Source organism: Hemicordylus capensis, chromosome 2 (assembly GCF_027244095.1).
Source record: "Hemicordylus capensis ecotype Gifberg chromosome 2, rHemCap1.1.pri, whole genome shotgun sequence".
NCBI lineage: Eukaryota > Metazoa > Chordata > Lepidosauria > Squamata > Cordylidae > Hemicordylus > Hemicordylus capensis.
The window spans coordinates 284,281,878-284,308,889 of record NC_069658.1 but is presented as its reverse complement, the minus strand read 5'-3'; the positions used below and the strand labels follow the sequence as shown (position 1 = coordinate 284,308,889).

At 41.8% G+C, this 27,012-nt stretch overlaps 1 protein-coding gene across 4 annotated transcripts in view; it reads left to right on the top strand.

Moving 5' to 3' along the window:
* The first annotated feature begins 532 nt into the window (after positions 1-532).
* CNTN3 (contactin 3) overlaps positions 533-27,012 on the top strand; it is a 397,708-nt gene continuing 371,228 nt past the window's right edge. For 2 of the 4 annotated variants that reach the window (XM_053297698.1, XM_053297696.1), the window contains exon 1: positions 534-868. The gene's annotated coding sequence lies outside the window, so the exon portion shown is untranslated. Of the gene's footprint in view, positions 923-27,012 lie in introns of all 4 variants that reach the window. The other 2 variants (XM_053297700.1, XM_053297697.1) reach the window with 2 other exon arrangements.

Here is a 27,012-nt window from a genome sequence, read left to right as displayed (position 1 = left end):
TTCAGGTAAGTGAACTGAATTCAGTGGGACTTCGTTTTGGACGAACATCTTGAGGACCGCACTGCTAGAATTGCTGTCTAGGACCCAGAAATCCTGTCACCATTTGATTAATCCCAACTGCCTACCTAACTCAGATTACATGAAATGAGCTTTTAGGACAAAGGACGTGATTTCTAGGGAGGCGCGAATCCGGCATCCACCTCTTATTTTAGAAATTAAGCACTGATTCGCAGCTTGCGTGGGGGCGGCGGCGGCGGCGGCGCTGAGCTCTAGAACTGGCAATAGGTATCGAAGACTCGAAGCACTGCCTGGGGTTCTAAATAATAATAATAATAATAATAATAATAATAATAAATTAATTTTTATTCATAAGCCGCCTCTGCTGCGCCCTTGCTGGTGCGTGGGGGCGGCATTCACCGAAGAATCCCCCGCCTTGTTCTTTTGCATTCTTTTTGGCAAGGAGACCACTTCTCCGTGGCAAGGGAGCGCGCGCTGAGGGGGGCTGCTAAAGGGCGGGCAGGGGACGCGGGAGAGAGCGCGTGTGTTCGCCTTTGAAGTGGCGCCGCGCGCCGCGCGCGTGAGACAGAGTTCTGCGAGGCGAGAGAGCTTCCTCCAGCAGCCCGCCCGCGCGCCTTTGATGAGCGCCCGCTCGGTGTCCTCCTCGTCTCGCCCCCCCTCCCAGCCGCGCCGCCTTTCGCCCGCCCTCTCTCCCTGGCTGTCAGCCGTCCCTATCGCGGCGTCTGCGAGCGCTGCGCTGTCGGCTCCAGAAGCAGCGGCGGGCGTTGCAGGAGAAGCCGCAGGATTATAGACTCGAGGCTGCTCCTGGGGAAAAGCAAGCGACAGCACAACGTGCCCAGTTGCATTCCAGGTGGGTGGCCGAAGCAGAGTTGCTGCCGGGGACGAGTGCTGCGTGCGGAGGAAGGCAAGGCAAACTTTTGCTGTGTGTGTGGCTTGGTGTGTGTGTGTGGGGGTGCGGGCGGGGGGGAGTGACTCTATTGGGTTTGAACCCATTATATGCCTGCCCATCGGGGCATGCGAGGGGGGTTGAGTTGTTGTCAGCCTGTTCTTGGGTAAGTTTTGGCTGGTTTAGGGGTGGGGAGTTTAGGGGTTTACATTGTAGGGTGTGTGTGTGTGTAAACTTTGGGAGCAGCAAAGTTAGGGGCTTTAACGCCCACCCTAGTTTCTTTCCATGTGTGAAGCTTGGTAGAAAGGAAAGGGAGCGTGCGGGGATGCCGGAGGCGGCGGGTTTGCTTCCTTCTGATCATCATCGTCATGCTAATCGTATAGGAAGGACACGGCTGTTTTTGCAATGCAATGGGCTCAAGTTTTCTCACTGCTGCATCTCTCTTTCTCAGCCTGGGTTTATTGCCTCAGATCATCAACGAATGCAGATCAGCTTTTTAGAATCAGAAATTTTCCTTTGTACCCCCTGCCACCCCCACCCCCCACTTCTCCGGCATTTGCAGCATCCTTTTAGCTTTGCCAAGGAGAGATGAAATCTACAAATTTCTTTCAACAATCTTGCTTTGGGGGGGAAAGACTCCAGGGGCTCTTATCTGAGGCAGTATCTGAAAGCTGCGTTGCTTGCTCCTGCCTCCTCTTTCTTTTACACTTACTCCCACCTCATTTTGTAAGAATAAATATATTGTGAAAAACAAAACAAAACACACACCTCCCACCACACACACACACACACACACACACACACACACACACACACACACTCTGCAGGCTCTTGCTTTGCTTCCATGGGGCAATAAAAGCTTAGAACCGAGAATAAGCACTTCAGAGAGCAATGCACACATGTACATAAAATCAGATATATCAGCACAGGAAAGAATCTCGTGTCTTCTCGGAGGCATAACAGATTTACAACAACCCTGTGCATGTTTTCTCAGAAGTAAATCTGACTATTTTATTCCAGAGAAGGTCTGCAGCTTTGTGATGGTATAAGCTTTTGTGGACAGAGCCCACTTCATTAAATGCATGAAGTGTTATCCAGTTGTAAACAGAAGGGCCAAAAGGCCATGAAATGCAAGAAGTAGAGTTTGTGCTATTACAGAGCAGATAGCTTCACTCTCCTGAACGATGAGGAGGTGGTGTAGTTAGTAATGTCATGCCAAAATATATTTGGAAGGGAGAGGGGATAACAATAGGGTGGAATCCTGAGGGATTTCATGTTGATGAACTCAGAATTATTGATGTGAGCCCCTTCTGGGGCTATATTATCTTGCTAGAAGTTAGTTCCTCTCTGAGAGGTCAAATCTTTTTCCCCCTAAATAGTTATGAATAAGGTTGCCAGTAATTCAAATCTGCATGATTCCTCTGGTTTTATTCTGAAGCTACCTGTAACACCACTGCATTCTCTGTATACATATTTTTAATCTTCAGGTGTAGTATTGTTATTTTGAAATAATGAACACATTTGCTAAATACTAAATACTGGATTTTGGGGCTAGAGAAGAATCCTAGTCCAGTCCCTTATGGTCCTCTTTTGCAGCGTGGACAGTGCAAGATGGTAATGCTACTGTGTTTTTACTGATCTACAATGTTAGTTTCACTGAGCATCTTTTTGCTCTAACTTTTGTGAGCACTAGGGGTCAGAGATGCTTTCTGCCAAAAAATCCAACTTTCATTGAGTGTCTCTTTATTTGTAAGCTGAAGTGTTTGTTTTATACATCTAATTAGAAGGGTGGCAAAACTGCAGTCTTCTCTTTCTTAATTCTCCATCAAAAGGGCTGCTTGAGAGCAAATTTGCTCTGCCTCCTAGTCTCAGCCAGCTTTTAAACTTCCACTACTGCGCATAGATCCCCTTCAGCTATAACATCCTTATAAGCTTTGTACAATTTGTCAACTCTTGGTAAGAGATTAGAAATGAATCTTGTTCACTGCAGTTATAGATGTTAATTAAACTAGGTCATTTAGTCTCAGGAGGTCATCCTGTTCATCCCGAACTGCTCTCTGCAATGCATTCTTTGTGTGGCTATCCATGCTTGACAATTTAAGTTTTATTTACCTGACTGCCCCTCAGGAATTCTGGGTTGAATACTGTGATTTATTTTGTGACTGAATTTGATAGGGTGTTGTTTTTTTTTAAAAAAACACTCAAAATAGTCTTCGGTTGATCCACTGCTGGCTTTCTAAAACAGGTCTGTTCTTTCCCATTGCCTTGAGTATAGACACCGTATAGTTTTGTCTTGCTGTCTGCCAAAGGGTAGCACATTCTTTTCATGGCGAGGATGCCAAATCCATCTCCAGTAAGAAGGGTCCTAGTTAGCACGGCTCAGAAAAACTCTTGTAGAGCCATTGCCAGACAGAATAGACAGTACTGGACTAGGTAGTCTTACTTTGTACAAGGTAGCTTCATGTGTTTAAAGGATGGGTAAAAAAAACCCTGATGATACCTCATTCTGCATTCAACTAGACTGATAGCTGAATTCCTTTCAACAGCATGTGATAATGCTGCCAAGTGCAGCACATTCTGCATTATCCAATTTTGAGGGATGTGGCTGAAGTTTTATAGACACTTTGGAAACTTGTTATAAAGGTGATTTGATTTCTTGCTGAGACTCTTGCATGCAGAGTTTCAGACGTAGGTGACTTTTTTCAACGGAAAAAGCTATAAACAAGAAATAAGGATTTATTACAGAGGTTCTGTCTGACTTTTATGGCACTGCAAATAACATTTCTGGGATGCATGCAGACAGGTGTGGAAATGTATTCATTATACACAAAGCTTGGTTTCAAATGCCTTTGAAGCAGATATTTTTAGAAAGAGTTTTTGACAGAATTATTTAATAGCAGCTTGTAATATTCACTGCAGAAATGCTGGTAAAAGAGCCCTTTCCTCAATGGTCTTGGAAACAAGTACAGTTTGTACTTTTTCTTAAGGGGAAAGCAAAATTGCTTTTAAAAATCATATGTGGATATGCAGCAATATCAACTTTGTACAATTATTTTATTTCCAATGCACAATTATTGTTCATAAAACCCACAAGGTGTAAACATAGTGGGTAGCATCCAGACTAAATTACTCCTGAGTATTCTTACTGAAATTAAGCAAACCTATAGAGTAACTCCTGAGTAGTATTGTTGAGTAAGTTAGCATGAAAGCTGCTCATTGTGTTTATTTGAACTTCAACCTTATATGTCATAAACAATATTTAATATATGAAGCTGCCTTATACTGAATCAAACTGCGGGCCCATCTTGCATATTGTTGTCTACACTGACTGGCAGCAGCTGTCCCAAGGTTTCAGACAGAGGCCAGAAACTGAACTTGAGATCTTCAAAGCATCTGCTCTACCACTGAACTACTTGTGTATTCCATGGGCATAGTTGACAAATACAGAAGTGGTCACAGAAAATCCACTTGGGATGTATATACTGTTAACATCACAATTTCTCATCACCTGGAGAATTGTAACTATACCCCCCCCCCCGCAACATTCTATTCCTTATACGATGGCTGTTGTGTCAAGGCTGTTGTGTCAAGATGGCTGTCCTTATACATGTGTCAAGATGGCTTGACAGTGTATGCGCAATGCTTAATAAAATCTTATACATAGTCTTACCCTGCCCTACCAGGAGATGCCGGGAATTAAACCTGGGATCTTCTGCATGCAAAGCACATGCTGTTCCACTGAGCTACAGCCCTTCCCAATGCTCATGGCCAAGCGTGGAGGCCCTGTTCAGTTTCCAGCTTGTTTGGGAGCAACTTGGTGGAAGCAATCCAGAGCTCAATCCAAAGTACTTTGTGGGAGTCAACATGTTTTTAACAACTGTCCAATGTACTCATCTAATTGCTGGGTCTGTGACTCAGCAATAGAACAGGTACACTGCATTGTTAGACCAAGATGGCAGTAGCTAGTGCAGCTGCTGAGAAGTGCTCCAGATTGCTGAGTCTCTGCACTGAGCCACTGGGAGCCTCAGCACAGCATTTTCCCTAGGACCCCCATATCCTGTCACATACCCTGTGTCCAGAGGCCCCCAGGACCCAGCAGAACAAATCAGACCACAGAATAGCATTCCAGAAGTCTAGTGGATGTCTGAACATTTATTTCATTAAGCTAAATTCTTACTTTATGAATTGGAACAAACGGGATTTACCCTTCCCGTAACTGAAAGATTCAGGTAGTGATGCAGAATTTGCTCTACAAATGATGGCAGTCTTTGGTTTCATAGTGAAATGAGAATGGATAAGAAACCTTTCAAGCTCTGCAGTGCTAAACATCTAGCATGTGTATAGCAGAGCTACCTAAACAAGTTGTAAACCATTGTCTAAATGTTAAACATTCTTCAGTACCACTGTGAACCTTGTGGTTAGCTGGAATAATATGATAGTTGAGCCAATTTCCCCCCAAATTATAACACTTGATGGCACTCTCAGCAAGAATATCTCTGTGGCTGTACCTACTTAGTCAGTTGCGCAGAACAATCATGGTGTTTGCCATGATAACTTCTGAGTCAGGTTCTGTGTGCACAGATTTTGTTGGAAGAATCTGTTGGTAGCAGAAACTGGCTAGTACAAACACCTCTACTGCCTTTTCATGGGTTCTATTTCTCTTAGTTTTAATTCAGAATATTTTTAGACGTATCAGGCTTGAGATACTGTTGTTTATTACAGACTTGTTATTTTTTAAAACAATATGATTTATTTTTAATGCTAAGATCAGAGATTTTTTAAAAACAAAACAAAGAATAAGAGGTAGGGCAGAACATTTTTCCAGTGTAATAAAAGAAATGAAACTTGCTCCTTGTTTCCTGGAGCAACATGGCATAATGTTCGCAATGCTGTTTGATAATACTACCTGATAATTCTGAAGTACACATGCATTTAAAAATGAATAAACCTAAAATCTAGATTACATTTAGAAGAAATTCAGACTAAATTGCCTTGCTTGTGAACTGAGTTGTGTCTTTTGAAAGGATTCTATTCTACATGTATGTTACTTTATCTTGTGTTTGTGCCTCACCTCAAGAAGAATTCCTTTGAGAGATTGAGGTTTAGCTTTATTTTCAGCTCTTGAAAATAATATGCAAATGGACTTATAGGACAGGAATTTGTAAAACTCCTCTCTAACCTTAGGTCAGATCTTCCCGTCTGTTTTGTAGTTACAAAATGAATGGAAAGAAAGATGTTAGACATAAGAAGAAAGCAAACTGCATTGAATCCAATTGTTCAGTGTTTTTCTATTTCCAAAGAGCATTGTGACTCCTGATTGCTGTGCTGTAGGTTGAACTTGGTCAGAACAACAATCTTATATGGATTCTGCAAGAATGGGGGAAATGGCTTAAATTTTCAATTCTTTCTTTCTTTCTTTCTTTCTTTCTTTCTTTCTTTCTTTCTTTCTTTCTTTGAGAAAGATGTTTGGGGTGATTGTAGCAATCTCCCTCTTGTTTTGTATTCATCTAGGAGCAGTCCACAAAGACTCAGGTAATTCTCTGCTTGTTACAATCTCTTTATTTTGCCTATTCCATAACCCCAGGTCTTGATCCTTCCATGTTACCATTTATATTTTGACATTTCCATATGACTTTTCCTAAAGTTGAGCCATATGCCATGGCTACCACTATCTCATATGCTAAACATATGTCTTAGCCATGCCATACCATGGATGTATCTGGAGTGAAAGTGGCAACTCTGCCCTTTCGAAAATACTATTATAGATGTGACTGCTGCAGTAGCCAGCAGCATTCAGAATAATAGGGGCTATGGTTTCTGAGTCATCTCAAAAATGTTCTGACTTGTAAAAGCAGTTTGTGAAGTGGACATGAGAGCTTAATTTGGAAGAAACTATGTGTACAAGCAAAATGTTCACACTTGTTTTACTGAATTTCAGGCAATATACAATTTTAGTTGGATTCATATTCCTTCTTTACCACTTTGTTCACCAGACTTATTTTATTTACTTCTTAAAAGTATACTGCTGTGCAGTATACTTTTAAGAAGTAAATAAAATAAGTCTGGTGAACAAAGTGGTAAAGAAGGAATATGAATTCAGCTAAAATTGTACATTGCTTGAAAGTATACTGCTACTCATACAAAGCCACTTTAAGTGGCACAGCAGGGAAATGCTTGACTAAGCATTTAGTCTGAGCCCCTGGTGGCGCAGTGGTAAAACTGCCACCCTGTAACCAGAAGGTTACAAGTTCGATCCTGACCAAGGGGCTCAAGGTTGACTCAGCCTTCCATCCTTCCGAGGTCGGTAAAATGAGTACCCAGAATGTTGGGGGGCAATATGCAAATCATTGTAAACCGCTTAAAGAACTTCCAGCTATAGAGCGGTATATAAATGTAAGTGCTATTGCTATTGCTAACAAGCAGAAGGTTGCCGGTTCGAATCTCCACTGGTACTATATTGGGCAGCAGTGATATAGGAAGATGCTGAAAGACATCATCTCATACTGTGTGGAAGTAGGCAATGGTAAACCCCTCCTGTATTCTACCATAAGAAAACTACAGGGCTCTGTTGGTGCCAGGAGTCGAAATCAACTTGATGGCACACTTTACCTTTTACTCATACAAACTTCACTGGGCACAAAAACAAATGGTATTTAAAAAGTTCAAAACAACAAGGATCAAAGCAGAAAGCCACAGAACCAGCAGATTAATAACTGAAGTATTTCTGAATAATAAAAGTTGCAACCTGCCTTACAACACTCCCCCCCCCCCCCGCCCGCCACTGCAAACACACAAAACTCAGTACTTCCCTCTGGATTGCATTTCAGAGTGTCATGGCTGCTATTGATAAGTCTTGTATCTCAAGGTGTCTAATTTAGTCTCCCCATAGGAAAGCAAGAATCCCACAGAAGATCTTAAGATCCACCTTGTTTATTTATTATTTCTCTATGTAAACCACTTCGGAAACTTTGGCTGAGAAGCGGTATATGCATATCTGTTGTTGTTGTTGTTATTGTTGTTAAGTGCTGGATGGGGAGAAGGGCCAATACAAGACAATACATTCCTTGATATCATCAGGGCTGAGGCTATTTAAGGATTTAAAGGTCAAAACTAATATTTTAAATTGATTGATGGATTTAAAAGATTTGTATCCCACTAAAATTTTCACCAAGTGAATTCAAAGAGACTTACAAAATAAAAGAAAATACAAGGAAAGACAATCAAAGTGCAGTCAAAATACAATACAGTAAAATAAAACATTAGTAGTAAAAGGCATGGCAATCAGTTATTAAAACTAGCTGGGCCGGGTGCAGAGCATCTGCTCCTTGGGCCGGCCCACCCACTCACCGCTGCTGCCCCCCCGCCCCACATTGGCATGCCTGGCTTTCTGGCTGACTGGCTACTCCCCCCCCCGCCTGCTTCTGCCCCCTGTGTTTTCTGGTGGGCCAGTCGGCCCGCTTCCACTCCCCCCACCCAGCGCTTTCTGGCTTGTGGGCCAGCCTGAAAGCTGGCCCACCACCTCCTCCCGGCTTCTCCTGGTGTTGTCTTCTGTTCCCAGCAGCCAGCCCAGCCCGCCGCCTCCTCCTGTTCCCAGTGGCCGGCCCAGGCCAGCCCACTGCTGCCTCCTGTTCCCAGCGGCTGGCGCAGCCCAGCCCACCACCGCCTCTGTTGCTTCCTTGTCCCCAGTGGTCTGCCTGCCCTGCTGCCACCATTGTCTTCCCATCCCCATCGCTATCTCCCAGGCCGCTTTTCCCGCGAGAGCTGCCATGCATGCAGCTCATCTTATTTCTCCTAGATGGGTATGCCTAGGAGAAATAAATATATAGATAGATACAGAAGCAGGAAGAAAGGAAAACATAATTTAAGGGAAAGCTAGCTGAAGTTGAAACATCTCCAGCTGTTGTTTGAAACTAAACAGGAAGGAGGTATGCTGGAGATGAATAGGCAGGGAGTTAAAGAAATGGGACCACCACAGAAAAGGCCTGCCCATGCTCCACCACCAACCATACTTCAGAAGGTGGTGGGGCATGCATGAAAGCCTCTCTCCCTGCTCTTTATGGGTTGAGCAGAACTCTGTGGAAATAGGTCCTTATGGTAACATGGCCCTAACCTGAGGTGTGCTGTTGGTTAGTACTGTATAACTATTGGTCTTGCTCCCTGCTCTTTTTTACCCTTGACTACATCTGTCCTAAGTTCAATTCATACAAATATTTTCTTAGTTATGGTAGTCCCTTTATGTTGGAAGTCTAAGAAGGCCTTTTTACAGTGTAGGGAGTATCCATGGGTCTTGCTCCAGGTCTTGAAAGATGCATTGTAACAGGGGAGCTTGCATTGTAAAAGATGCATTGTAAAGCATGCAGCATACTGAACACTAATAGTATGATGGAAAAACTCCAGAGATCTAAGGATCTTGTCCATCTTTACACCGGGCAAAGCATATAATTTCATGCTGATTCTTAAACATGTAATATTTCCACATAGGAATTCTTAGATGTACAACTGATAGCTTGCAAAGGTTGTTAATATTCAATTATCTGAACAAAAGGAAAGAAAAAAGACTGAGGTAGTATCTATCTGTCTATATGGAAAATACAACACTTATTATTTTATTTATTTGCTGTTAAATTTCTATACTGGTTTTAATTTTTAAAAATCTCAAGGTTGTATTTTTGCCACATTTTAATACTTTTGTCACGTTTGAATAATTTTGCCTTTTAAAATTTAAATATTTATTCAAATACAAATATTAAGATGACTGATTCAGAGATAGGGATCTTTGGGTTAAGAGGCTGCTACTGCAAAGTCTATAGCTATCTACCGTATTCTGAATTTTTAGGTATCGGTATAATTTCTATTTTGAAGGGATGGATATAATTGGGTATTAGAAGAAATGAGAATCTCGTAGAAGCATGGTACCTGCTAGTCTGCTGAATCTGTCTGACACAATATTAATGTGGGCTTTCTCTCCATATTAGTTACCAAATTACACACATTTTCTAGGATGTCAAGGGGGAAAATCTTAATTTACATATGAAAGATTCCCTGTAAGATTGTAGACATAGAACGATCAAAAACTTTCTATACAAGTTTCTATGCAAGATGCAAGTTTTGGGCAGTATAGAAATATTCTAAATAAATAAATAAATAAAACTGGATAATGGATATTTCCATCATCATTTCTTCTTTTCCATCCCTATGGATTCCTCAGTGGCCTTTTTTTTGGGTCTGTAATATATGTCACTTCTTAAAAACCCTAAAATTGCAAATTATAACTTCAAATTGTTAGCTGCAAATATTCTGGGAACATTTATTACAATGAAATGCTCCTAGTGAGTTTAATATGAATTGACTGAATTCATTTCCTCCAGTTTTACATAATTGTGTTGGCTATTTATTGTTATAGTCTTTTTTAAAAAAAATGTGACTAACATAAAATAAATAAGGAGATAAAATAACAGAACACTGTAACAATGGCTACTTTATGCATTTCTGAATGTATAATCTTTCCAGGAGTAAGCTCCTCTCCCATTTCCAGAAATATGGATTTTTAATACATTGATGTTCTTCAGTTTCTCATTGTAATGTGTGACACAAGGGCATTTTTCTTTTATACAGTTGTGCTTCATAAATGTGTAACCTCTTGTCACATGGTCTAAATTCTTTGTGGCAATGAAGTCTGAATTCCAAGATGGTAGAGGTAATTTCCCCATTTATCCCAGTGAGCCAGCATGCTACTTCAGATGTTGCAATTTTAAGAAGAAAGCTGAACCCACAACGACAAATTCTGACACTGTGAACATTATTGTCTATGACGACTCATTTTAAGAAGCTTTGTTATATTCCTTGCATTAAGTTGAATTAAATTGTGCCTATTCAGATATATACCATAGATAATGTTCAGTAAAGTTAATTCAAGGAGCTGACCAAACTATGAAATTTGTGGAAGTAGGACCACAGTCCCATCGGGAGTAAGTCATTGAACACGCTCTTGCTTCTAACATGAATAGGTTTGGACTGTAAAACTCTTAATGCCATATGCAGATTTTTAATACTTCATTATTAAGAGGGCTAGAGGATTCGTGCATTTGAGTCTCTTATTTAAGGTCAACGCGTGCCTTATAAGAGCGGTTCCTAGAATTTATGTTGATAAGCTCTAACTGGGAAGCACATTTTTGCTTCTGCAGCTCTTCTGGAATTACATTGCCATGCTAGTAATTTTGAAACCATGTTTCAGTCCAACAGAGCTTGACATTCAAAAGATGTTTTATAGCTACGTATATTTATCTCTTCTATGATATTAAAATATAATCAATTGCACGTTTTTATAGTTGTAGATTTCTTCTGCCATAAATCAGTGAGGACAATCAAGCAGCTTTACAGAGTTTGATTTAGTATAAAATGCTGGTAGTATAAGTACTACTTTACACTGGAGGTGAAAGGAGTCATTGATTGTATGACTCTAATGATCCAATCCAGAGCAAGCTGTTGTGGTAAACTTTGCTTAGCTGACGAGATACTGATTTCATCCATCCTCTGGCAGAAAAATCTAGTGTCCAGTGCTTGAAGGAATTGTTTTTTTAAATTTAGCCTGGCATTTAATTTGGAATACATTTTATGTATTATATTATTTTTTACATTTATATTCTGTTCTTCCTCTAAGGATCCCAGAGCAGTGTACATGGATATGTTTATCCTCACCATAACCCTGTGAGGTAGGTTAGGCTGAGAGATGCATGACTGGCCCCAAGTCACCCAGTGAGTTTCATGGCTGAATGGGGATTTGAACTCAGGTCTTCCTGGTCATAGTTCAACACTCTAGCCACTACACCACACTGGCTCCAACAAACTGTGTGTGTGGTATGTGTGTGTGTGTGTGTGTGTGTGTGTGTGTGTGTGTGTCAACCTTCACACTCCCATTCATCTATCTATCTATTGATCTATCTATCTATTGAGAGAGAACGTGAACGCAGTAGTAATTTACAATTGTAGTCCTGCTTCCACAAATTTCAGTTTGGTTGGGTCTCTGAATTAAAATGCCAAATTATTGCATTCTTATTTCATTTTATTTAATTTTGGAATGTGTATCATACTACAAGTCCTCAAGGATTTTATACATCCTGTATAAAGATCAAGATTTTGAGCCTTCCTCACACTTGGCTTGTTCTTGATCTTTCACTTTCCCCCTTCTTCATCTCCTTTCTATAGGTTTTCTGTTTCATTATTATTCCATTCATTCCATGATTCCTATTCCTTCAATATTATTTTAACAGGAACAGCAATATTTTCATTCCTATTTCTTCAATATTTCACAATTTCTCACTTTTTATCAAGTTACTGAATACTAAGTTACTGGTTTTTCCTTTTTTCTATCATGATAATTTTAGTGTTAAAATGGATAGGTTTTCTCATGCAAACTGTGTGCACTGTGCACTGTATTTGTAGTTTTAGGGATGGTTAAACACTACAGAGTGGATCAAAAAATACCATTCTATTAGCTGGAAACTTTCTTCCATTAATGGAAGAGCAATTTCTGACTTAGGGGAAGAGCACTGCATGATAATAGCAGCCCAGGGGCAGAGCCACCATTGAGTGGACAGGTACAAAGAACCTGGCCACAAGCCACGGAAAGATTGCACGAGCCCTCCAGAGTTCATTCCCAACCAGAGTTGGCTGGCTGGTTGCATTTATTTCCCTTTCTCTCCCTTGCTGGAGGGAAGGGAAATAAATGTACCCAGCCAGCAAATGCTTGCTGGGAATTAGCTTTGGAGGACTTGCACAGGCCCTCCGGAGACTGGGCCATGTCCATGTGCTATAAACTTCTTAATTTATAATTAATATCCTTACAAGTTAGCACACTTGTGCATCAAACATTCATGTGCCCACCATCTTGAATTGGCGTGGATAACATCATCACAAAATATGCCATTGAGGTGTCCCTATCTGTTCATACAACTGTTCTAACTTTGGTTCAGATCAGTTAGGTGATTCACAAGTTAGTCCACTCATACCTCAAATATTCATGCATCTGCCATCTTGAATTGGGGTAGTTGACATAATCACAAACTACACCACTGAGAAGTCCCTATGTGTCACTCACTACAACTGTACCAAATTTGTTTCAGATCAGATAGATGGTCTAAAGTTTGCTCACTTGCCCATCAAACATTTATGAGTCCACCATCTTGAATCGGGGTAGATGACATAATCAGAAACTATGCCACTGAAGTGTCCCTACAACTGTACCCAGTTTGGTTCATATGGGCTAAGAGATTGCAAAGTTGATGCCAAGGACACACACAGACACACACACACACACAGACACACACACACTCTGCTGGGTGATCTCATAAGCTTACTTTCCTGAAGGAAAGTAGGCTAAAAATCCATGTGTAGTTCTTCAGCTTCTTTGTTCTGTGGTATGACCTGTCCTTTAATTTCAAGGTATGCTGGGAGATGAGCAGAAAGATAGTAAGAGTGACAAAGAACAGTCTTGGAACAGCTGGTGCTCTATACTACTTCTAGTTCTGCCAGCAATACATGGCAAAAGGACAAGGGAAGGACAGTTAAGCAGGAGATAAATTATTCCAGTGGCAGCTGAACTTATTCTTGACCTTTTGACTTCATTTTGTCTTTCTGCTCGTTTAGGGACTTGCATACAAGTCTCTATTTGTCGGGTACTTCCTTGGAATCTGCTTTTCTGGCCTTCTGACAGCATCGCTAGAGTAGACCTTTCCTAATGACTGTTAAGATGATTTAATAATTTCTGTGGAACTGACTACAGCCAAATTGTATTTTCTCAGAGTTGCTTTTGCATAAGAACATACTTATCTATTCAGAACTGAAAGGTTGTTATCCCAGGGTGTTGTTGTAAGAATGAAATGTTTGAATGTGTTGTATTGTAAACTGAAGCTTTGGTTTGCTTGTTCTCTGTGATCTACTGCATGTTCTTGCATTAAGGCCAGCAAGTGGGAGGCCTCCTGAAAGGTTTCTGTATTAAATGCTGTTTAGAGAAGCTGCATTGCTATGTTTGTACATGCTGTGCATTTCTGGCAGTCAGGACATCATGACTCTGTACTAAGATAACAAACGTCTCAGTGACATAGGGCCTATGCAACCAAGCAATGTTTCTATCTTCTAATTGCCATGTTTAGTACAACTGCAGCAAAGTGCAACAGGAATTGTTGTTTAATTCAGTGCTTGTCACTGTTCTGATTTGAAAAGGTCTTCAGCATTTTAGGAGCACAGGAAGCTCCCTTATACCAAGACAGACCCTAGGTCCATCTAGCTCAGTATTGTCTACACAGACTATTACAACTATGAATATTTATATACCGCTCTTCAACATAATTCTCAAAGTGGTTTACATAGAAAAATACATAAATAAGATGGTCCCCTGTCCCCAAAGGCCTCACAATTTAAAAAGAAACATAAGTTATATACCAGCAACAGCCACTGGAGGGATGCTGTGCTGGGGTTGGATAGGGCTAGTTGCTCTCCCCCTGCTAAATATAAGAGAATCACCACTTTAAAATGGTGTCTCTGTTCAGTTAGCAGGGGTTACTGGCAGCAGCTTCTCCAAGGTTACAGGCAGGAGTCTCAGCTCTAACATGGAGATGACAAGGAAGGAACTTGGAATCTTCTAAATGTAAACATTCAGGTGCTCTTCCCAGAGTGGCCTCATCTCCTAAGGGGAATATCTTACAGTGCTCTCAAGTAGTCTCCCCTTTAAATGCAAACCTGGGTGTATCCTGCTGAGCAAAGGGCACAATTCATGCTTGCTACCACAAAACCAGCTTCCTTTCCATAGAGATAACCCTTATCTTAATGAACAAAAAACTATAGGATACCTTATGGATAATAATGGCTCCTGACTTCCCGCTATTGGTAACAGGATTATTATTGCTTGCTGCTGCCTAGCCAAATGAACTGAAAGTCCATGACTTTGTCAAGAGTTGTTGACTCCTTTTAGACACTCTTTTATCATGTGTTTGTGTGAAATTTTTAGGATGTGCTTGCAGAGAATGAAGTTGCAAAACTGGCAGTTTCTGCAAGGTTAGTGACATTCTCCACTTTCTTTCCCAACTCTTCCAGAAATATGGGGTCAGAAGTACCTACCACCACCTCCCCCCAACCAGTGGTGATAGTTGATTCATATACTCTCTTGTCCAGCCACAGAGGATACTGGCAGTACAGAGAATGTGGAGTCAAAAGCCCCAAGGCCACCCATGGGGGAAAATGTGTTGACTGAGCGCACTTCCTTGAGCTCACCTTGGGCTTGGGCAAAGAAAGAGTGCAGCAGTGCTCCTCATTTCTGTCGATGACATCAACTCTGCTTGGCTTAGAACTGGCTTTGCAGAGCTTTCAGTCAAGCTTCAAGCTGAGGAATCAAAAAGAGTGGTGAAAGAAGGGGGAAGTTCGAAGGAACAAATATTTTCTCTCTTTCCCCACAATTTGTTCAGGGTCTCATGTGTGTTTGTAAAATGGGTACCTGGATATTATTGTTCAGAAGGGCTCTTTTGAAGTCAGAAATTGAAATAAGTTTATAGGTTGTTGTCAGGAACCCACCCTGACTCCCCTATCAAGTCCAGGGAGGTGATTTGTTTTTATATTGTTTTATAACAACTTAGTCTCCAGATTCTGTGAATTTATTCAGTTTTTACTTTCTTTTGCTGCATCCATATGATTGTTTATTATCTTGTTCTCCATACTCAACACCTTGGTTACTCAGCCTCACGGGAGCAGGATAGGTGTATATGTTCAGTATACAAATGAAACAGAGCTTGAGGTGTAGAACAAAAACAAAAATAAATTTATTGTTTACAAACGATTTGAATAAAGATCTCTGCAAGGCAGGGCACATAAACTTCTCTACAAAGTTGCTAAGTACGTCAGCTGCTTAACTCTGCGTGCCTTTTCCTTCTTGATAAAACGTAACATTTAGGGAAGTGATATAACTGGGATAGAGGTAAATAAAACTTGGTTTGCAGACTTAGTGAATCAATACAGACCTTCCTATTTGAGGTTTCACTTCTGGGCACCTTTCTCATTCAAGGTTTCTTTCCCAGGCTTAACCCTTGGCCACTTTTAGAGCCCTGCCCCAGTGTACTGCTGGTTTATTTATTTTTTTTTTATTTTTTTTTTTACATTTTATATCCCGCTCTTCCTCCAAGGAGCCCAGAGCGGTGTACTACATACTTAGGTTTCTCCTCACAACAACCCTGTGAAGTCTACAGTCTCCTTGCATTCATCATTCAAGTCTCACGCAAACCCTTGAACAATTTCTCTGCTATGCTCTGTCCAACTTCTCACACCGAACTTGCTGCTCCCACTGCCTCCAACCCCAACGGTCTTCTCTTAACCAATTGTCCTTATTTAAATTCCTCCCTCAAACATTCTGCTTACTATGACTCCTATGCAAAGAATGAGGAAGGCACGGAAAACCCAACAGGAAACAGAGGCTGCAAAGCCAAAAGCCATGTAATAAATCTATTAAACACATAATATATGCATAGTCTGAAAAGACAATAGCACTGAATGGGTCAAACAATGGAAGAATCCACCACAGTCCCTATATGAACATGGGTGCATACACCAATACAAAACAATAGTCAATTAGAGCCATTGTTCCGGGATAAATAGTTGAAAAATCAGAGCCCAGAAAATGAATTGGAGCATGTAATCCAAAGATAACATCCAAGGGGGTGTCCCATGAAGGATGATGTAATGCTGGGTATATTCGCTCTTATTTTCAATCCTTTTTTGTATACAGGTGTTGAATTATATTTATTTTCTCAGTAGGTATTTCTGTTCATGTTCTTTCAATATGCATTCCTGTTCGTGTTCTCGACAGGTGTCCTAGGCTGTAGACCTGTTTCCTCCTGCAATGGCAAGGCTTCGTCAGGAGAAAAGAAGCTGAATATTTAATATATTTTTTTTGTTAATATACAACATTTGTCATTGGTATATGTCAACCCAGGCAATAACAGAAGTCAAAACACATTTACTTACATTTGTATTCTTCAATAGTGTCACTGCACTATAAGGTGGCTTTTGAATTCAAAAGATCCTACCAAATACTGGTAGGATCTTGGTAGGATCTTTGGTAGGATCTTTTGAATTCAAAAGCCACCTTATAGTGCAGTGACACTATTGAAGAATACAAATGTAAGTAAATGTGTTTTGACTTCTGTTATTGCCTGGGTTGACATATACCAATGACAAATGTTGTATATTAACAAAAAATATATATATTAAATATTCAGCTTCTTTTCTCCTGACGAAGCCTTGTCATTGCAGGAGGAAACAGGTCTACAGCCTAGGACACCTGTCGAGAACACGAACAGGAATGCATATTGAAAGAACATGAACAGAAATACCTACTGAGAAAATAAATATAATTCAACACCTGTATACAAAAAAGGATTGAAAATAAGAGCGAATATACCCAGCATTACATCTCATCCTTCATGGGACACCCCCTTGGATGTTATCTTTGGATTACATGCTCCAATTCATTTTCTGGGCTCTGATTTTTCAACTATTTATCCCGGAACAATGGCTCTAATTGACTATTGTTTTGTATTGGTGTATGCACCCATGTTCATATAGGGACTGTGGTGGATTCTTCCATTGTTTGACCCATTCAGTGCTATTGTCTTTTCAGACTGTGTATATATTACGTGTTTGATAGATTTATTACACGGCTTTTGGCTTTGCAGCCTCTGTTTCCTACTATGACTCCTATGGCAACACGCATTCTCATGCACTCACTCTCCAGCTCCTAGCTGTACGTCCCATCACAGTTGTTATGCCAGACTTAGGGTGGGTTCACACTACCGCTCAGAAGTCAATAAGTCAGGAACCAGAGATTCTCAGTGAGTGTGCACTTCCAGCAGGCATGTTGTATGAAGCTGCCAACTGCTGCAACTAGCAGCAGTTGGCGGCTAGTCACATAAACTAGCCACATAAAATCCATGTCACATCACTTAAACAATAAATAATACAGTTTTGAAAAATAGCACCTGAGATTTCTTTCTTTAATCAACCAGTGCCAATATCTGAAATATCAATAGATTCTAAACTTTTGTTTTAATCTTCATGAAACTCAGAGAACTGGAGGTTTACATGGGAGTAAGCTTCTCTACTATTTCACTAGTTTGCTTATTGATTTGGTGTGTATATATCCAATAATAAAACTGATTTCTTTTACATGATTCAGAAGATGGAGGTATCTGAAACAGAAACTGGAAACTGCTGATATGGATGAGTCTATGTCTCTGTTTGTATCATGTATATATTATTATAATATCATGTGTATTATTATGTATGCTTTAAATTTTGGTCTATGACCGTAAATAAACATGACTGACTGACTGACTGATTAGATAATTTGAGCTGTATGTGCTGTTAAATGAACTGTTCTGGAATGCTGGTGGAGTGTCCCAAGACTACTTTTGGGCTTGTGTGGGGAATTAGTGAGACTAGAGTGAGCAGTCCATTATAGTGTCAATTTGAGCAAAGCTTTGGTCGAGAAATAAATACTTGAGATATGAGCAAGGTACATTCAGATATATTCAAGGATTTTGGGGGGACAGGAAATGAAAAATAGTTAGGCAGGTGATGAAAGGCAATAAAACCTTGATGAGGGGGGAGATAGGAAGGTGAGGGAGGGGGAGAGAGAGGGGGGGAGGGAGAGAGAATATATATATATATATATATATATATATATATATATATATATATATATATAAATAAAAAATCAGTAATACCTTCTTCCAAATACATTGGTGTTTCTGACACATTTGCAGGATGGGGAATGCTGGGGTGCTTCTTTCCAGGGACCAAGCAGAAGGATGGGGTGGAGGAGAGGCAATCATGCCACTTGCAAGCCAGGGAATCAGGAAAAAATCCAGGGGAGGTTGGTTCTCTAAGGAATATCTTGCAGTCATATGTCATACTTGACCTGAGGTAAAGTTGCCCCATGCTGTTTGTGCTGAGCGACTGGCTGAGAGTTTGCCAAATATGGGCATGTGTAGGTCCCATGAGTCCAGGTAGCCAAGATGGAGACTGTAAGCCTGAAATTCCAAATCATATAAAGGGGTGCTGCTTGTAGCTCCTGAACAGGCTTTTCTCATAACAGAGCCTGCAGTATACAGAAATTATAATTGCCAAGTACTGTGAATGGTCTTTGGTAAGGATGTGCACAAATTGGTTCAGAGGCCCTTTTACGGACCTCCAAACCGGTTTGAAAGTAAGGCAGTTCGGCCAGTTCAAAGGTGGGGGGAATAACTTTAGGGACCGAGGTGGGTGCTCTCCACCCTGCCGCCACATTTCCCCCACTGGTGCTGTGCTTTAAAATGGTCCCGCGGGGTGGCAGTGTACATGGTGGACCGGAAGTGCCCGGTGCATGTGTACATGTTGGCATGTTGGCGATGCATGTGTACATGTTGGCACTAATGGCATGCTCGTGGTCACACACATTGTGTGCACGCAACTGCCCCGGGCACTTCTGGGTACTTCTGGTCCACAACACCAGCAGCAAGGGCAGCAAGGAGGTACACCCCTGTTTTGAAGCATAGAGCCGGTGGAAGAAACACAGTGGGGGTAGGTGGATAAGAGCACCCTCCTCGGTTCTTAAAGCTATTTTTCTCCACCTTCAAACCAGCAGTCACCGGTTCTGTGCACGTCTCTAGTCTTTTGGTCTTATAATACACATTGGTGTTGGGGAAAACCTGTTTTCCCCCCAGTCCTTCAGTTCTAGTACAGGGAAACTTATGTATGGAAATGTAAGGTGGGATTTAATGATAAAGGTTTGGAGGAGTCAAAATAATGTAATAACAATGCCATCATTAAAAGGTTCTGTGTAGGTGAATCTGTGATTTAAATGCTATTTTTGTGATATTGGTTGTGTCTTGGGCAGTTGGTTGGGCAGTTAGCTTTTTAGGAAACGTTCTAATGTTGTACATATATTGACTTTTTAAAATCTTTATCTGGCTCCAACATTTTATTCCCATCTGTTCCCAGTTTCTGCTTCTGTTGATTAATTATGATAAGAACATGGCATTGTAAAGATACATGAATGTGAGCCAAAATATCTTTGAGTTCGATATGTATTTTCTATCTTTTATTTCCTGTATTCTGTTAGATAAAATTAGCATTTTATCTAAATGGAAAGTCAGGAAAGTCAGATCACTCCAGAAAGCATGGAAGCTATTTAAAACCACAATACTAGAAGCACAGTTGGAATGTATACCAAGGAGGAAGAAAGGTACCACCACTAAGTTCAAGAGGACGCCAGTGTGGCTGGCAAGTAGAGTCAGGGAAGCTATAAAAGGGAAGAGGACTTCTTTCAGAAAATGGAGGTCCAGCCCAAATTTATTTATTTATAAATAATATTTGTGTACTGCCGAAAACTTACATCTCTGGGTGGTTTACAACAACATAAAAACAAAAGTAAAACATTAGTTAAAAACAAAAACAAAACAAGAAATATAAAACAATTAAAAATTTTAAAGCAATATTCTAAAAACAACATTAAAACAATCAAAACAATTTCAGTTAAAAGCCTGGGTGAACAGATGCATCTTTTAAGACTTTTTAAAAGTTTTCAGAGATGGGGAGGCTCTTATTTCACTAGGGAGTGCATTCCAAAGCCTTGGGGCAGCAACGGAGAAGGCACATCCCTGAGTAGCTACCAGATGAGCCGGTGGCAAATGCAGATAGACCTCTCCTGATGATCTCAATGGGCAGTGGGGTTCATAGCAAAGAAGATGTTCTCTTAAATACCCAGGGCCCAAGCTGTTTAGGGCTTTATAGGTTATAACTAACACCTTGTATTTTGCTTGGAAACATATCGGCAGCCAGTGTAACTCTTTCAATATAGGAGTAATATGGTCTCTCCTAGATGACCCAGAGACCACCCTGGCTGCTGCATTTTGGACCAACTGTACATAGTTTCCAGACTATGTACAAGGGCAGCCCAACATAGAGCACATTGCAGTAATCCAGTCTGGAGGTTACTAGCAGATGCACCACTGTTTTGAGGTAATCTATCTCAAGAAACGGGCGCAGCTGGCATATCAGCCGAAGCTGATAGAAGACATCTCTGGCCACTGCCTCAACCTGGGGCACTATTGGATCCAGAAGCACCCCTAGACTGCATACCTGTTCCTTCTGGGGAAGTGTGACCCCATCCAGAACAGGCAGATCAAAATCGTCTCTCAGGTTCTGACCTCGCACAATGAGTACCTCCATCTTATCTGGATTCAGCTTCAGTTTGTTGTCCCTCATCTAGCCCATTACCGACCCCAGGCAGGCATTTAGGGAGGTTATGCCCTCTCCCGATGATGCTGACATGGAGAAATAGATTTGGGTGTCATCAGCATACTGATAACACCCTGTACCAAATCTCCTAATGATCTCTCCCAGCGGTTTCATGTAGATGTTAAACAACATCGGAGACAATATGGAGCCCTGAGGGACACCATACAAAAGTTCAGATTTTGAAGAACAACAGTCTCCAAGGGACATCATCTGGAACCTGTCTGAGAGGTAGGAGCGGAACCACTGTAGAGCAGTGCCTCTGACCCCTAACCCCCCAGACGTTCCAGAAGGATACTGTGGTAGATAGTATTGAAAACCGCCAAGAGGTCCAAAAGGACCAACAGAGTCACACTTCCTCTATTCATTCCCAATTGGAGATCATCCATCAGGCTCACCAAGGCAGTCTTCACCTCATAGCCAACCTGGAAGCCAATTTGAAATGGGTCAAGATAATCAGTTTCCTCTGTCTGGAGCTGGGAGGCCACCACCCTCTCAATTACCTTGCCCAGCCACGGAAGGTTGGAGACAGGCCTGTAGTTACTCAGCTCTGAGGGATCCAAGGTAGTCTTCTTCAGAAGCGGTCTAATAATTGCCTCCTTAACACTAGGAGGCATCCTACCTTCCCTCAGAGGCCTATTTATCATCTCTACCAGGCCTTCTACAACAACCTCCCCTCCCCACCAGATAGTATAAGCCATGTTGGGCAAGGGTCAAGAGAACAGGTGGTAGGCCGCACCATTCCAATCAGCTTGTCCACATCCTCAGGAGTCACAAACTGGAAATGATCCAGCCTAAACACCTAATAGGAGCTGCTGGATACCTCCATATCAGACACCGAAGTAATTGTGGAGATGGAATCTATGTCGGCCCGAATACGAGATATTTCCCCCACAAAGAATTCATTAAACACATCACAGCAGGTAATTGATGGTTCCAGATTTTGATTCCAGGAAGGAGGGGCACATACTAGCTCCCTCACAACCCTGAATAACTCTGCCGGACATGAACTTGCGGATGCAATACGGGCAGAAAAGAATTGCTTCTTTGCTGCACGTATCACCTGAGCATAAATCTTCAAATGAGCTCTATGTTTCAGTCTGTCGGATTCAAGCTGAGTCTTTCTCTACCTGTGCTCCAGTCATCTACATTGCTGCTTCAGCCCCCACAGTTCTTCCGTATTCCAGGGGGCCAGTTCTGAAGCAGGTCAAATGAAGAGAACATGAAGGAACATAAACTCTGGCAAAAGTAATACAAGGAGACAATAAGGAATGCAAAAACAGAGTTTGAGGAGCATATAGTTAGAAGTATCAAGGTGAATAACAAAAACTTCTTTAAATATCTGAGAAGTAGAAATCTGGCAGGGAGGCAGTTGGCCACTTAAATGAAGAGAGTGAAGAACTTGGCCAATTTGAGGTGATAAGGGAAGGTGTTCTAAACTGTCTTGAAAAAACAAAAAATTAACCAATCGTTAGGGACATATGATATCCACCCAAGAGTTCTGAAGGAACTCAAATGTGAAATTACTGGTCTTCTAGAAAAAATATGTAACTTGACCCTACAATCAGGCTTTGTACTAGAGCAGGCTTCCCCAAACTGCGGCCCTCCAGATGTTGCTGAACTACAACTCCCAGCATCCCTAGCCACAATCTATTGTGGCTAGGGATGCTGGGAGTTGTAGTTCAGCAACATCTGGAGGGCCGCAGTTTGGGGAAGCCTGTACTAGAGGACTGGGAAGTTGCCAGTGTGACTCTGATTTTCAAAAAGAGATCCAGGGGCGATCTGGAAAATTAGAGGCCGGTCAGCTTAACTTTGGTGCCTGGTAAATTGATGACAAGCATACTTAAGGACAAAATTGTTAAACAGATAGAAGAAAAGGCCTTGCTGAAGGAGAACCAGCATGGGTTCTGCAAGGGAAAGTCTTGTCTCACTAACCTTTTGGAGTTCTTTGAGAGTGTCAACAGGCATGTGGATAGAGGTGATCCAGTTGACATAGTATACTTGGACTTTCAAAGAGCTTTTGATAAAGTTCCCCACCAAAGGCTCACAAGTAAACTTAGCAGTCATGGGATAAGGGTACAGGTTCATGTGTGGATTGGTAACTGGTTGAAGGACAGGAAACAGAGAGTAGGAATAAATGGACTGTTTTCACAATGGAGGTAGGTAGGAATTGGGGTCCCCCAGGGATTGGTACTGGGACCAGTACTCTTTAACTTGTTCATAAACTGTCTAGAAATTGGTGTAAGCAGCGAAGTGGCCAGATCTGCAGATGACACTAAACTATTTAGGGTACTAAAATCCATAACAGATTATGAGGAGCTCCAAAAAGATCTCCCCAAACTGGGTGAATGGGTGACAAAATGGCAAATGCGGTTACATGTAAGTAAGTGTAAAGTGATGTACATTGGGGAAAAAACATCAACTTCACATATACGCTGATGGGATTTGAGCTGTTGGTGACTGATCAGGAGATAGATCTGGGAGTCGTGGTGGACAGCTCATTGAAAGTGTAGACTCAGTGCACGGGAGCTCTTGAAAAGGTTAATTACATGCTAGGAATGGTTAGGCGGGGGTTTGAAAATGAAAATGAAAATATTAGTATGCCCTTGTACAAATCTATGGTGCGGCCACCCAGATCTGGAGTCCTACATACTTCTTTGGTCACCGTATCTTAAGAAGGATATTGTAGAACTTGAAAAGGTGCAGAAGAGGGTAACCAAGATGATCAGGGGCTGGGAGCACCTCTCTCATGAGGCAGGGCTGCAGCATCTGCGGCTTTTTAATTTGAAAAAGAGGCAACTACGGGGAGACATGATCGAGGTGTATAAAATGATGCATAGAGTGGAGAGGGTGGACAGAGAGAAATTTTTCTCCCTCTCACAACACTAAAACCAGGGGTCATCCCATGAAACTGAAGGTTGGGAAATTTAGGACCAACAAGAGGAAGTACTTTTTCACACAGCGCATAACTAATCTATGGAATTCTTTGCCATCGGATGTGGTGATGGCCACCAGCTTGGATGGCTTTAAAAGGGGCTTAGACAGATTCATGGTGGACAGTTCTATCAATAGCTGCTAGTCTGGTGGCGTGATATGATGCCTCTCATTACTAGTTGCAGGGGAGCAACAGCAGGAGAAAGGGTGTGCACATACCTCTTGCCTGTGGCTCCCCAGAGTGGGCCACTGTGTGAAACAGGATTTTGGACTAGATGGGCCTTGTGCCTGATCCAGCAGGGCTGTTCTTATGTTATTAGCATGCAAATTAATTCTACATTAGCTGCAGAAAAGGTACTTAAATCATGGACTGTGTTATGAATAGATTGTTTTGGAAATAAATCTTATTTATATTTTCATACATATTTTACTCAGATTTCAAAGTCGCTTGGCTGACATTCTGAGCAGTGTTAGATGTACAAAACAGGAGCTGCATCCACCAAAGACTTTTCAACTGAGCTCAGCCTAGCATGTTGCTGAGCAGGCATACAGAGGAGGAGCAGGCATACACAGGAGGAGTGGTGGCAATTTTTGTTGCTCATTCCTCCCTCCTAAAGTATTTTCATAAATATGCCCCTGAGGACTGCAGAACCATTAGGGACAAATTTCTAATGTCAAAAAGTACTTTTGAAGGGAGGAGAGAGCAGGGAAAATTGCTATCTCCTCCTCCACTATCTCCTCCATGCACATTTGCCTGCATGGCAACACATTAGACAGCGCTCCACTGCAGAATCTTCCCAAGGGCAGATTAACCCTTTTGCCACCAGTAGGCAAGCAAGGAATTTGCTGCCTCTCCTCTCCAACATGTATATGTGTCCCAAGCCAAAGCAATATCAAACTTACATGAGTGTGTGTGTTCTCTTCTCCTTTACCCACCCACCACTGTGGGGCTACCTGGCACATGGTGGTGGGGCATGCCCTGCCCCATATTTTTCTCTGTCTGTTCCATGACGGAGATGCTAAATGCAGTGGCAGTATTTAGAATCTCTGATGTGGAATAGATAAAAAGATGGGGGGTGTCTGCTGCTCTCCTCCACTCCAATGCCTGCTCCGCTGCCTGCTGCTCTCCTCCACTCCAGTGACAAAACCTTGGCCAATCACTATGACACTGGGGTGGCGGGACCCCACCCCTACTCCCAGCTGCCACCCTTCTGCTCCAGGTGGATCCAATTGAGGTGTGGGCTATGCTAGACTTGAGCTGCGTGTGGGCAGAGGCCGAGGGGCTTGGTTGAGGCAGTCCGCTCTGCTCCCCACACGCCCCAGGCCCTACCATCTTGGCTGGAGCTCTTCCTTGGGCTGCTTCTGCAGCCAGGCTCCTCTGCACACCTCTCCATGCTGGGCAACCCCACCCCCTCAGCTCTTCCTGCACTGCCTCCAGATGACTCTTATAGTATCCTACCTGGAATTGGGATTGGAGTGAGATTTAGAGAGAGATCAGGACAATTTTGGCTGTTCAGTGTCAGCTCTTTTAGTTGCTTGGAGTTTTAATTTATCGTAACTGATTTTGTTGATTGTATTTGACCATTTATGGAAGCTACTGTAGGGACCATTTTTAGAGCCTACAGGTGGGCTGCAAATTTATAGATAAAGAAAGCAATTATATTTCCATCACTCAACATTAAGTGATTGTCAAACCAATGATCACTCTATCTTACTAATAGCTCCAAACTGACAACAACAAAAAACACATGACTCTCTCTCTGCAGCCTGAAGCTTTCTGAGAACATGGCATGTGTGCGCGAATGCACCAAGAAGTGGAGCCATCAGCCAGCTGGCCTAGGATTTGTTGCTGCTTCCCTCTGGCTCCTGGTGGCAACCAATGATTTTTGGTTTGTTGCAGTTCTAGTCTGGCTGCTCTGTGCATACACTGATGTCACACCACCGAAGTTGACGGTGAGATAAGAGAGAGAGAACAGAATACAATGCTGTCATTTCCGTTCCCACCCCCCTGCGTCAGGCCGCTTAGTTCCTTCCCAAGCCCAACAAGTTACCATGTCATGCTGCCGCCTGCCCTGCCCGCACATGTTGTTGGTTGCAAATTCAGTTAAATACACACACACAAAAATCTCAGTCGGGCGTGCAGAATTATTTATTTATTTAAAAAATTTGCCACTGAGGGAATTTTGCCACCATAGGCAGCCACCTCTCCTGCCCTTCCTTTAATCTGCCCCTGAATCTTCTACAGACACTGCTTTTGTTACATAATTCTACTATTTCCTAATGTCAGCTCTTATTTTTAGTTTTGTTTTATAGGAGCAACTGAAGTCCAGTGTCCTGTACATGTTTATACAGTTATATAGCTTATCTGTGCACTGCCCCTTACTACTACTATACTACTACTACTACTACTACTTATTATTATTATTAATTATTATTATTTCTTTGCTCAGTTAAACAGGTGTTATTGACTGGTTTGTTTTAGCTAGGCATCAAATTTTGTTATCAATATTGTTACAGATGTCGCTGAAAAATGTAAGCTGTTCCCAGTAAAGTTGTTTTTTGTAGTTGGCTGATGGTGATTTCTGTGGCCCCTATGGTGTTGAGATGCTCTTCAAGATGTTTTGAAATTGCACCTGGGCGCCAATTACTACTGGGATTATTTTGGTCTTCTTCTGCCACAGCAGATGATGATGATGATGATGATGATGATGATGATGATGATACTATTAACACACAGTCTACCAGATGTTATTGAGTGGATTTGGTATTTTAATTATTGGGCCTTTTCCAATGGTCTAGGATAACTAAAGAAAAATTAAAGATAGCGTTGTAGTATTTATGCTGTCCCGAGTAGT